Raw genomic sequence first — 13,215 nt, forward strand, 5'->3', positions numbered from 1 at the left:
ATCCAGAATGGAGAGCATGGTGCATGTAGGGCTCAATCCTGAGAGCGGGGGGGGCAGAGCATTTTGGCTCAGATTCAGCAATGCACTAGGGGTTCTCAAACTGAGGGTCGGGACCCCTCAGGGGGTCGCGAGGTTATTACATGGGGGGGGGGCGTCGCAAGCTGTCAACCTTCACCCCAAACCTGCTTTGTCTCCAGCATTTATAATGGTGTTAAATATATTTAAAAGTGTTTTTAATTTATTGGGGGGGGGGGTCGCACTCAGAGGCTTGGTATGTGAAAGCGGTCACCAGTAAAAAAGTTTGAGAGCCACTGCACTAGCTTAACTTTCAGGCATGGGAGCAGTTCCATTGTCTGCAGTGGGAATATATTTACATTAAGCACGTCTGTAAGTACATCACTGGCTCAGGCCCAGAGGACGCTGCATCTTGCAAGATCAAGCCCAACACAGTTGCTCAGAAACACCCATAGTTAGACAAAATTTGTCCTTGAGCATCAGGGGTTTCTAGGAGTTCAAACCCCGCCCCTCCGCTGCTCACACCAGCGGCTACTGCCATTTAATAGACTTAGTAGCAATGCTGCTCCTTAGGGCCACTTAGAACAACAGCAACAGAACTCAGAAACTCCTGATTCAAAAAGCTAGTCCATCTACCAGCTGAGCTCGAGGAAATTCTCATTGAGAAAGGGAGCCTATGACACATAGATGACTAGTTCTGTTCCATCCAGTTCGGGCGATGGTACCCTCAGACTCTAGCCAGTTCAGTAGATTCTGTGCTGTAGGGTCAAGGAAGCTCCCCCAACCCTTGTTATTTCCAGATTAAAATCAGAATGGCGCAGTCCGTTGCCAGGCAACACGTGATGCCCAAGTGAGGTCACGTCTTCCACAGTTAACACATTCCAGCCTCGGCGTCTATCAGACCATGGCATGTGTGTTCAAGATGGCTGCCTGGCGGGCCCAGTGGGTTACACCTCACTTGGTCAAGAATGTTAAAAAATTGGCAGAATATTGCAGCTGGGCACAAGGGGAGGAGCAACTCCTTCCCTCCTGCTTCCAAACAAAAGGCTAACACACCCCATCTGCTCTTTTCCACAAGCACACAGGGCTCGCTCTGGGATGGGCGATGTGCTGCTTCCAGAGGCTGTGGCGCTGGCTGTAATGCCTTGTGAACAAATGCTGCTCCAGAGCTGAGCACTGTGCAGATGGGCTGGGGAAAGGAAGAGGAGCACCATGCCAGAGCCCCACCAGCACCCGCTCTCTGCAGCAGTATCCTCAACCAGTCATCCTCCCCCCCACACACACACACAACAACACACAAAATCTTCCCCTTGTTTCTACCTGTGAGCCAACACCCACAATTCTTTGGGACAGAGTAGGCAACAGACCAATTTCTTGGGCGGTGTTTGCATTGTAGACCCAAAAAGAATGAAAACTCTGGAGTTATGTCATACTGAAGACAAGAGAGATAGGGCTTCATGACTGCAGCAATAACTTGGCCTCTTACTCAGGCCTCTATCCTAGCTCTCAGCTGGACACAGATACGGCCACACACAAAAACTGTCACAAGGGTGGTGGTGCTGCCAACCTCGGCTTGCCGGCCCGTCCAGAGGCTACAGACTGAGTGTTGCTTTCACGCGGGCTGGGCTCTACCCTCTTGCCAGTGTGGATGAAGGCTAAACCAGGCCAAGCACATCCTCCAGTACCTACCCACCATTTCCTCTCCCCCCATGGGTCTAGATAGAAGGCCGAACAAGAAGCTCTCTCACAATACTCTGGGAAAGGTTCATGAAGCAGCTCAGTTTATGGCTGCACTAAGGACCATGGGATGTGCCCCCAGAAATCCTAGCACCTCATATGAGACAGTGCAGCCGCTGTGTGAACTCAGTCAAGCGGACACACTGGCGTACCAAGCACTCAAGTTAACTCAGCAATGAAGCCATAAGCCCAGGAGAGACACTTGCAGCTCACCTCAGCAGGGACTGCAGGAGATAGGCCTGTTTCTGGGTGGCAGCGGCCACACTTTTTTCTAGACAGACAATAATGTCAGGAAAAGGGATTTTATGGGCACAAGCTGGAACTAAAAAGCAGAAAAGCGACAGCCTCCATATGGCCAGGCCTGAGTATGGAGATGCCCTGTGAAAAACCCAGTGATCAAAGCTAGCCTGAGAGACTGCCATAAGTACACCTCTACTTGGCTGATGACATCAGCAAACTTGCAGCTATAAAGTGGTGAAGCAAAAGGAAAGAAAGCCGACACGAGCACTGGGTTGTGAGTGTTTTAAAGCCTGATTACCTTGCTGGGTGGTTTCAGGGAGAAACTGTTCCAGACATCATTTTGGCATTGATGAAGCAATTCCAAAACATCTGCAGGGATGTTTGGAAAACAGAATTCAACAGCTGTTGTGTACACTTCTGCTTTCCCCACTGGTCTGGCTCTTTGGTCAGGAAATGCATGTGAATGCTTACAGCTTTCATCAGCAGCAGGTATTAGACTGGAAAAGCTGCTCGACATTGTCCTCATCCCTTTTACACCAGGGCGCTTGAGCAAGCAAAACAATTAGTCAGTTAGGCCTCATGAGACAGGAGTGTGTGTGTGAGTGTGTGTGCAAGAATGGGAGATATTCCATTCTGTTTGAAACCATAACCTGGCTCTCTACAACTGCAGTGTAGCCCATTGTTCCTGGAGGTCAAATATTCAGCCATTTGAGTGACAGGCTCTTTACCAGCATCTTTTTCATCAGTGAGCAAAGTCGTGTGCCCTCTTGGCTGTCATATCTGTGTGCCAATTGCTTAAATATTGGTTCAGATGGGCAGGTTTTAATCTGGATATGCAGAGCGGAGCAATGCTGTGGGGGAATGTTTAATTGGCTCCCAGCAGAGAAACAAGAGCTGCGCTGGTGTGTGGGTTTTTTCCTTCTAGAAGTGTTACCATTTTCACATTCTATTAATGTCCTCTGGTAGTTTCCACACAGCAGCAGTGCATTACAGTAGAGTTTGTTTCCCTCCCAAAGTGAATACAAATGAAGGTCATTTACTTGTACCGTTAGCTGGTTTGGCAAACTTAGTAAATGTGTAGTTTTGAACCATATTGTTGATTGGTGTATGGCCACAATATTTCTTTTATTACTGGATGGGAGGATGGGGGGATTTTTATTTTTTGTTTCTTCACCACCCTGAATGTTACAGCAAAGAAGTTCAATATTAAATGCAGTCAAGTTTTAGCCCGCAAATCTGCTGTGGTCTCTCTCATTCATTACCTTACTGGGTGATTTTTAAGGGCTGCTCCGGCTCCCAATGATTGAAGGGATCAGGCCCCGAAAGTCAGCATTAGCTAATTAAAATAAGAATGGCACTGGCTTGCTTTGCAGCTTGCACCTGTTATTCAAATGGCCTCTGACTGTAGCCAGAGGGCAAACCTGCCTTCTTTACAAAACTAGGTGGCGGCCTGATGAGTTCTCTTACCACTACCTTTGGGTTCCTTGACTAAAGGACAGCGATGTCTGTGAGGATGAGGCAGTTTACTGACCCATCAGCATATTCAAACCCACATGGAGAAGCTGGAATGACAGACATGTGCATGTGCGGGGAACAGTGGATGGTTTTTAACATTGGGCTTATGCCCTTCCTTGTTTTTTTTAATGATGTGGAAAGAAGGCCAAAGAGGGTCTCTCTCCAACAACGGTCTGTTGGGTTTTTTTCTGATCAGAAATATTAAGGCTGCTCTTCCCTGGGTGTGCCTTCAGTGAAGCATTAACTCAAGTTGTCTCCACCCCAGTTAGCCTCACTCAGGGATCTCAAACTCAAATCACCACGAGGGCCACATGAGGACTAGTACATTGGCCCGAGGGCCGCATCACTGACACCTTTTCATACAACCATACAAAAGTATAGTCAAAAATGAAAAAAAAGAAGAGTAATATAGTATGCTATTAAAAGTCAATGTATTAACTTTTTTAAAACTGCAATGCGAAGAGGGGTTTTAATAAAATATAAACACCTGTAACTATTCCTTGTGTGGTCAGTAACACTGATGATGAGCTACATACACCAGGGGTCTCAAACATGCGGCATGCGGGCCGTTTCCTGCAGCCTGCAATAGGCGCTGACTCTCTCCTGCACTGCGTATCCCTTTCCACCGCCCTGGTCACAGCACAAAGTTGAGAGGGAAACTGAGGCTCGTCTAGGAATTATAAAAATGTTACAGAAAATTTCCACTTCGTCACAGACACTTTCCATTGTCCCAATGGGGGGGGGGAACCTCTGGGTGCCCAGCACCCCTAACAGAGAGACCCCTGGGTGATGGGGGATGGTGCCCTGTGCCCCTAACTGCATCCGAAGAAGTGAGGTTTTTACTCACGAAAGCTTATGCCCAAATAAATCTGTTAGTCTTTAAGGTGCCACCAGACTCCTTGTTGTTTTTGTAGATACAGACTAACACGGCTACCCCCTGATACTAGTCTATCACAGGGGTCTCAAACACGCGGCCCCACCACTACCCCACCTCTTCCCACCCTTTCCCCGTCCCCATTCCAACCCCTTCCCCAAAGTCCCCGCCCCAACTCTGCCCCCTCCCTGACCCTATTCCAACCTCTTCCCTAAATCCCCGCCCCAGCCTCGCCTCTTCTCCGCCCCTCCCTCCTGGAAAGTCCTAAGTGCTGCCAAACAGCTGTTTGGCGGTGGAAAGCACTGGGAGGTAGGCGGAGGAGCAAGGACATGGCGCGCTGGGGGGAGGGGGGTCGGGTAGGAGAGGGGAGCTTGGCTGCCGGTGGAGTCGGCGCCTATGGCGGGCTGCAGGAAATAACTTGTGTTTGAGACCTCTGCTTTAGTCTGTAAACTTCTCCTCCCCCTCTGACCCACAGCAGGCCAGCCAGCTTGAGTGCAAAGCACCACCACACTTCAGCTGAGGGTTTGTGTGTGCGGACGGAATTTGCATTAGCAAGAATCAATGAGTGAACTTTGCAGTCAAGATTAGCCCTCCCAAGTTTTAATGGAGGGCTCGAGGAGCGCATATTGTGAGCTCTCCAACTTCCTTGAAGGGTGCTGATGTTTGCTTTGTAACAAGCCATCCTGTCTCCCAACTGTAATTTGACAGCAGAATGAAAATAGGTGTTAACAAAACCAAAACAAACGATTTTTGAAAGAGTGTGACTAAAAATCCCTGCCCCTCTGAGTTGCTCAGCGTTCAGGCGCATATGCTGTCATGATTTAACTAGAGCTCTAGTCACTACAGATTTTCCAAGGGGTGGCAAAACCTGATTTTTTAATTTAAAAATGAACAAAAAGCCCAAGCCGCCTTCCCTACAAACAATCTCTCTGGACTTTGTAAAGAAGCAAAAAAGGCTGCAAGCCCAATTCCCACGCCACCCCGCTTTTTTGTAGTAACAAGTCACCTTTTAAAACACTTTAGTAAAAACTTTGGGAACCACTGTTTTAAAGTGACCCACCAATTACATTTTGGCTTCTTGGTGACCCACCTCACATCCAAATTCATAGGGGCAGCCCCCCACCAAACTCATAGACCAGCATCCGTCTCCTCTGCTGCTGGCACCTCTTCCTACCAAGGGACACCCACCACCCGTAGTAGCACCGTCTACCCTTGCAACCCTAACCCCAGCCTTGTGCAGAAGGGAGGTCTCTGGGGAGGGGAGATGGCGAGCGAGCCCACCCTGCCATCACCCAATAGTGGTAGCTCCTGACCTGTGGGGCTGAACCCAGCTTCTCCTCTGGGCATTGTGACTTGGTGCACAGGGGTCGCAGTGCAGTGCCATTCAGATTTGGTTTGCCAACTCCTCCATTGTGGAGGGGTGGCCAGGCCAAACCTGAATGGCGCTGGGCTCTCATGTTCTAGGTTGCAACACCTGGAGAGGGGAGCTGGGCCCAGCCCAATGGGACAAGAACTGCTGCTGTGGGGTGAGTGCAGGGAAGGCTCACTCTCCAATCACCCTCCAAGCAGGGGACTCCCCTCCACACCCAGCCCCCCTGTTGTGGGAAGACCGACCATATGGGACGCACCGCTTTAAAATACTTTTATGCAAGAAGCAAAATACTCTAACACCTGCTTTCCTGCTCAAAGAACAAACAAACGTATGGCAACACACTAAACAGAAGTCACAGCACTGAAGTCACATGCGCAGCGCTCTGATTCATTCACACTGCTTTTTAGGACATGCCCTCTCTCTCCCCCACCTGCATGTAGTCTGCTTAGATTGTAAACTCCTCCAAGCAGCATCCTTACCCCCTCGCTTACTGTCTACAAAGTGCCTGGCACGCACTTGGGTGCCATCTCAGTTATTATTAATAATAAACAGTATTCATAGTAAAACTTGAAGACAATTGCTGTTAACGCTCGCTCCTTAGTGAACCCTAGTCCTTGCATTGCCATTTCTCACACAGGGTGTTAGTCCAGAGGTGCTACTGTTAAGAAACTAAATAAAAAAAAATTTAAGCTGAAATGGTAAAAAAAAATGTTCAAAAGTGATGTAACTATCAACTCTATCAGTTAAGTCCCTCTGCTCACTGCCAAGCCCTTCAGTCCTCAAACTGCTCTACTGCAAGGCTGTTGGTGTTAAATATTCACATCCTGGAGCCAAATATTTGCTGGAGCAGCTGTTAAGGCTGTCGTTTCTCAGTGCCTCATACCAGACCAAAATGGAATCAAAGTCTACACCCTCAGCTTCATGCTCGATCTCAGACAGGAGCATGAAAACAGTATAACTTAGTATCAAAGGGGTAGTCGTGTTAGTCTGGATCTGTAAAAGCAGCAAAGAGTCCTGTGGCACCTTATAGACTAACAGACGTATAGGAGCATGAGCTTTCGTGGGTGAATACCCACTTCTTCGGATGTATGTAGTATAACTTAGAAAGGTCCAGTTTCGGACTGCTAAGATTTCAGAAACAAAAATCCCGTTCCCTGATATCCATTTCTACTGTATCTTATCATCCTAGAACCTTGTCTTCGCATAGACTTTTAGCCAGATACCATCTTCTCCCTTATCTCCTCTTTGCACTAAAAAATGGTGGGCGTCTTGAATGAAAACCTACAAGATTTCCAGGAGGTGCTGGGTTCCATAATGCTACACAGTCGACAGAAATAAAAGCGTTACAACTGAATGTAACACAAGAACGTCAGGTAAAATTTCCAAGGGCACCTAAGTGACATAGCAGCCTATGGGTACATCTACACCAGCGTTTCTCAATTGCGGTCACCTTGGCTGCATGCGGCTACCAGGGGGTTTTCCTGTGACCATGACAGCCTCCTCAGCAGAGATGGGTGAGGAGGTAAAGCAGCAGCCCCTTCCTGCAGTGCCCAGGGGCTGCAGGGGCAGACTCAAGGCGCAGGGTGAGCCTGCAGTGCAAGGCCACGGAAGGGCACTCGGGGCAATGTGGGGAAGGGGAAAGCAGCAGGGCCAAGGGGGCAATGGGAGGCCGGGGGCAGGCAGCAGGGGCCAGGGGCACCAAAATACAACTGTACATTATTTTTATTCATGAGTCTGGAGGAAAAAAACAACCCTACCTAAATGAATGACAGTGATGTGGACATGTAGAAGGGCATATTTATTTGTTTTTTCTAAAGCTCATTAAGTATTTTAGGAAACTTTGTCAGAGCGGCCACCAGCAAGAATTGGTGACCACACACTGAGGCCACCAAAAATTTTGTTGTGAGAAGAACCCTTGATCAATGCTATAGCGTTACAGATATGCCACTGCAGAACTGTAGCATAGACGCTTCCTTTGTTTACGGAAGGGATTGGTCCGTCAATGTAGTCAATCTACCTCTCCGAGTGGTGGTAGCCAGGTCTTCAGTCAAGCTACCTGTGTCTACACCAGGAGTTAGGTAGCCCTGATTATGTTGCACAGTGTACTACATTTTTGACAGCCCTGAGTGACATAGCTAGGTCAATCCAGGGTATACCAGGCTTGAGAGTCATTGAAAGTAAGCAGGATTTAGGGCCAGATTTTTAAAGATACTTCGGCACCCAAAGATGCAAACAGGCATCTAGTGGGATTTTTCAAAGAAGTGCCTAGGCACCTAGGTTTCCATTGCGTTCAGGGGGAGTTAGGCACCTAGACTTAAGCCCTAAGGCCCAGATTTTTAAAGTTATTTAGGCATTTCTGCGCTCAGTGTTGCAATGCTGAACTGATTTAGGAGCCCAAAGCTCATTTTCAAAAATGATTTAAGCACTTAGGAGCCTACATGGGAAACACCTCTAAAAATGTGGGCACAAGTGCCTTAGGGCTGGTCTACATTTCAAACTTCTACCAACATAGCTGTCTCAGTGAAAGAAGTGCTGGTAACATAGCTATGGCAGCAAAACCCCCAGCATAGAGCAGATCTACACTACAACCTTAAGTCAATATAACTTATGTCAAGGGTGTGAAAAAGCCCTTCCCAGCGACGCAAGTTTCACGCGGTCCACAGCTTCCGCTTCTCACCGAGGTGAAGTAATTATGCCGATGTGAGAGTGCTTGCCCATCGGCATAGCCGACGTAGCGCTGTAATGTAGACCTGTCCATGGACACAGCTATGCTGACAGAAGAGGACTGTCAGCATAGTTCTGACCCAGCCTAAGGCCAAGTCTACACTACAGACCTATATCGGCATAGGCACCAACTTACTCAGATCCCAGGGGGTGCTCAACCCTCTGCTCTGCCCCAGGCCCCTGCCCCCAACTCATCCCTTCCTCCAAGCCCCCACCCCACCTCGCTTCTTCCTGCCCCTCCCCCCACCTCCTCTTGCCCCTGCTCCTCCCCTTCCACACCAGCACCTCCTGCATGCCACGGAACAGCTGATGGTGGCAGGTGGGAGGTACTGGGAGGGAGGGGAAGGAGCTGATCAGCGGGGCTGCCAGTGGGTTCTGAGCACCCACTATTTTTTTGCACTCATGTAGTTGGCACCTATGTTTATCTGTATAGGTACATCGCTCAGGGGTGTGAAAAATCCCCACTCTGAGCGACGTAGTTATACCAACCTACCCCCCCCCCCCCCCCCGTAGACAATGCTATGCTGAGGGAGGAGGGCTTTTCCTGTTAACATAGCTACTGCCTCTCGAGGAGGTGGATTAACTACGCTGATGGGAGATGCTCTCCTGCCGGGGTAGTAGTGTCTTTACTAAAGGCTTTATCAATACAGCTGTGCCACTGTATATGAAGACAAGCTCCTAGTAACTTTGGCACCTTTGGAAATGTGGTGTGTAGTATTTGAATTATCAGCCCCATAAAGTTGTCTACTCTGTGGGTTTGTGTTGAGGTTTTTCTGAGTGCTGCTGAGTTGCAATCCAATTGATTGAGGTTTCCATTTTATTATATAGACAGATTACCCCTGATGTCAAGCAGCTTTTTCCTCCAAGTTCCAAAAAGTTAATTTATGCACAATAGGCTATTTATCGGATTAAAAGTTCTTTTGCCACAAGTTAACATATCCATCATGTGGTGCTACTGACTGGCAAACCGCAGTCCTGAAATTGATCTACAAATGGATCTTGAATGGTGGGTGTTGCTTCCCACTGTCAGTTGAATGGGAACAGTTCATTAGACTCGAACAAAGCTGTTGAGCTAACTATTCTTCCCTCTGTTATTCAGGCCTGGGTTACACTAAAAAGTTATGTCAACCCAGTTACTTCACTCAGAGGTGTAAAAAATCCATCCCCCTGAGCAATATAGTTAAGCTGACGTAACCCTCAGTGTAGACAATGCTAGGTCGACGGAAAAATTCTTCTGGCAACCTAGCTATCCACCTCTCTGGGAGATGGATTAACTACGCTGACCCTCCCGCCTGCCTGGGTAGCGTCTATGCCAGGGCCGGCTCCAGCTTTTTTGCCGCCCAAAGCGGCAAAGAAGAAAAAAAAAAGAAAAGAAAAAGCCGTGCTCGGCGGCACTTCGGTGGCAGCTCTACCGCGCCGATTCATTCTTCAGCGGCAATTCGGCGGCCAGTCCTTCCCTCCGAGAGGGACCAAGGGACCCACCGCCGAATTGCCGCCGAAGACCGGGACGTGCCGCCCCTTTGCATTGGCCGCCCCAAGCACCTGCTTCCTGCACTGGTCTACGCTGAAGTACTACGGCAGCACAGTGGCAGTGCTGCAGTTGTGCTGCTGTAGCACTTCAAGTGTAGACAAGCCCTCAGTGTGGATAACAGCAGCCACCTGCACATTTTTTATGGGAGGAAGGCGACTGGAGGAAAAGGAATTTTTAAAAAAAATATATTGGATTTATAATTGGGGCTGAAAAAAAACTTGCTGATCTTGAAAGGGAGCTACCTCTAAGCAATTAATTTAGTATTTTAGCCAGAAAAAAATTAACGTGAGCCTACTTTTCTATGAATTTAGATACAAAAACCAATATCTGAATGCAGCTGATAGGACAGGCTGAAGGGCAGCTTGATACCAAACTGCACCATCATTGCAGGTCATTAGGCCTGAATCCTAATCTCTCTGAATATCTTGTACATATGCCATTAAAAAATGGTGTACAATGAATATAAAATACTATATAGATCTAGTGAAGGTAGCTATTTTACTTTAAAATGTAGAGCCTAATTCTGACTTTATACTACATTTACACTTTTAAAACTCCATTGACTTCAACAGAGTTGCTTCTGAACTGCACTGGTGCAAGTGAGAGATGAACCAAATGTGCAGAACAATACACAAACTGTCTAGTATCTTGAATCAATACGAGTCATTCTCTTAGAGTAAATATTGAGGGAATTAGCAGCTGCTTAAGACAATATTTACCTTTAGGGTAATAAATCTTATTAGTGACTTCAAAATAAATCAGCATCCTCAATTACATCCTGTAAATTGTCGGCCAGACTCAACCCAGGCATAAGTGGGCACAATTCCATTGATGTCAGTGGCGTTTGTTGCCCAGCTGAATTTGGCTCTGTGTCTAACAGTCTCAAACACTTCACTAGCTCCTTCCCTCAGATCTCAAAGCACTTGACAAACTTTAATGAATTAAGCCTTCTAACATCTTGGGAGACTGATAAGCATTTTCATCTCTATTTTATGGATGGGAAAGAACAGGTCCAGGGAGGTGAAGTGATTTGCCTAAAGTCACAGAGCCAGGTATGGAAGACATATTTCCTTATTCCCATTGCAGTGTTTTGAAGGTGTCTAACAAAGGAAAAATAATTGGGGTTGTGCTCTTACATGTTTCTGCATTAATTATACTGAAGAGGCTGAAAAGTTGGTTGGTTGGTTGGTTATTTATTTATTTATTTATTTATTTATTTATTTATTTATTTATTTATTCTTCTACTTGATTTTTACCTTAGAGATATCAAGTCTTTACTTCCTTAGGTTTGCTGAAGATTTCCTTGGTGCCCAGAGAGAAGGAGTGAATTTTAAGGAGTGAGGCTTTTTATTCCCACTCTTTGTTGGGCATCTGGATTAAATAGGAATTAAAAAAAACACAGAGCTTTAAGTCTGAATAAAATAAACCAACCATTTTACTTAACCAAGCTTCACTTTCTTTGCCTTCTGATGTCATAATCCTACTAGTATTCCAGGCACTCGTGAAAAATGAGGTAGAAAAAACTTGATATAAAAAAAATGAGATTTTTATTTAAACAAACAGCTTTCCTTACAGACCTTCCTTCATTACACACCCTAAAGAAGCAAAAAGGGGCGGGGGCAGGAGAGGGAACCACAACCCCTTTTCCTTTTGAAGGTCACCTTTAACCACAGGATCATGAACTTTAGAAGGCAACATCCTAAAAGTTGCTGTTAGGAATGTTGTCTGCACATTGGAAAACATAATCAAGAAGTCCCAGGGGAGAGGGCAAATACTAAAAGTAAATAAAACTAACCAATGCCCCTGGCCAGTCCAGCACAATCCTGCAGGCATTGTCTCTTGGCTATTTGCCAGCTGTGTGCTAGTACAGCCAGGATTTTTTTTGTAAATGAAAATGAGGGCATAGCCAGAGACAGCCTGCGACACCCCTAGTAAGTTTTCTGCCATTGCAAGCGAAACATTTGCCTTCTCGCTGTTAGTTTTTGGCTAATACTAGTTGGAAAATCTTGACAATAAAAAGTCTAATGTTAGTGTATTGAATGTCTGCACATACTTTTACAATGCAGTGTAACCTGTATAGGACACCACCCTTTTTAGGCAGCTTCTTCATGTCCCCAAACCAGGACACATTGCTGCTGTCACATATAAAGGCCACTTCTAGTAAGCTATAAGCGTTTGGCAGTGACTTGAACTGCTGTTTAGGATAGGGTTCACTGGCTATGATAACCTGAATAAAACACCACCAACCAATGCCTCTGCCCCATTTGTTTATTTTAGGGTTCGCTAATGGAGCAACTACAAGGGGATGCATATGGCAGCAGCTCCCCTCAGCTGAGCTGCAATGCTTCCAGCTCTAACTCCCTTGCTTACTAAGGAGGGCGATCTGGAAAGTTTTATGTAATGCAGAACAGACAAACGTCCGAGTGGTTGGGTAACACAGGAAAACAAGAGCCATAGAAGGAAATAAACGATGCCCAGTATGGAGGCGGGGTAGAGGGACATGAGGGGGTGCATGCCCATGAGCACCACTAACAAGCAACATGAAAAAAAGCCCAGGATCAGTGTGTGGGAGATTTTTCTGGATATAAAGAACAAATTGAGCCAGTCAAACATGATAGCTTTTTTGTGATCAAATTACAAGATCTGTGGGTGCAGGGAAGGCAGTGGATGTACATTAACACCTCGCTAATCCAGGCTGTGGTAAACCTGTGCTGAAAGCAGATTTCCAGGTTTGCACTTTCCTTTAACATAATCAACAGAGTTCTATGGCTTGTCTAGGAGCAGGGACAGTTCACATACCTCCATGCTCTCTTCAGGCCAATGGAAGAGTGACACGTCACCCCAACCCTGCCCTGGCACGGGTTAAAACCCTGAGATGAGGTTACTTATGTTACTGCTGCTGAGCTGGCGGGATCAGGCTTTTTATAGGAATAGAAAAGTAGCTGGTAGAGAGGGTCTTCAGAAAGGCCATCTCTGGTGTCTCACTTGTCTCCTTAAGAGCTGCTGCTTTGGAGGCAGTCATTGCCTTTCTGTCCAGCCATGGAGGGTGTATATTATATTAATTATTAATTATTGCCTTCCTCTGAAGTATCAGGGATGTGCACAGCTGGAGATGGGACACTGCACAGGGTTCTAAGGTGCCACTGAACTGTCTCTCTCTCAGGTGGCTGGCTGGTTCTTGCTCACATGCTCAGGGTCTAACTCAGT

The sequence above is a fragment of the Chrysemys picta genome, chromosome 1 (assembly GCF_011386835.1).
Source record: "Chrysemys picta bellii isolate R12L10 chromosome 1, ASM1138683v2, whole genome shotgun sequence".
Lineage (NCBI taxonomy): Eukaryota > Metazoa > Chordata > Testudines > Emydidae > Chrysemys > Chrysemys picta.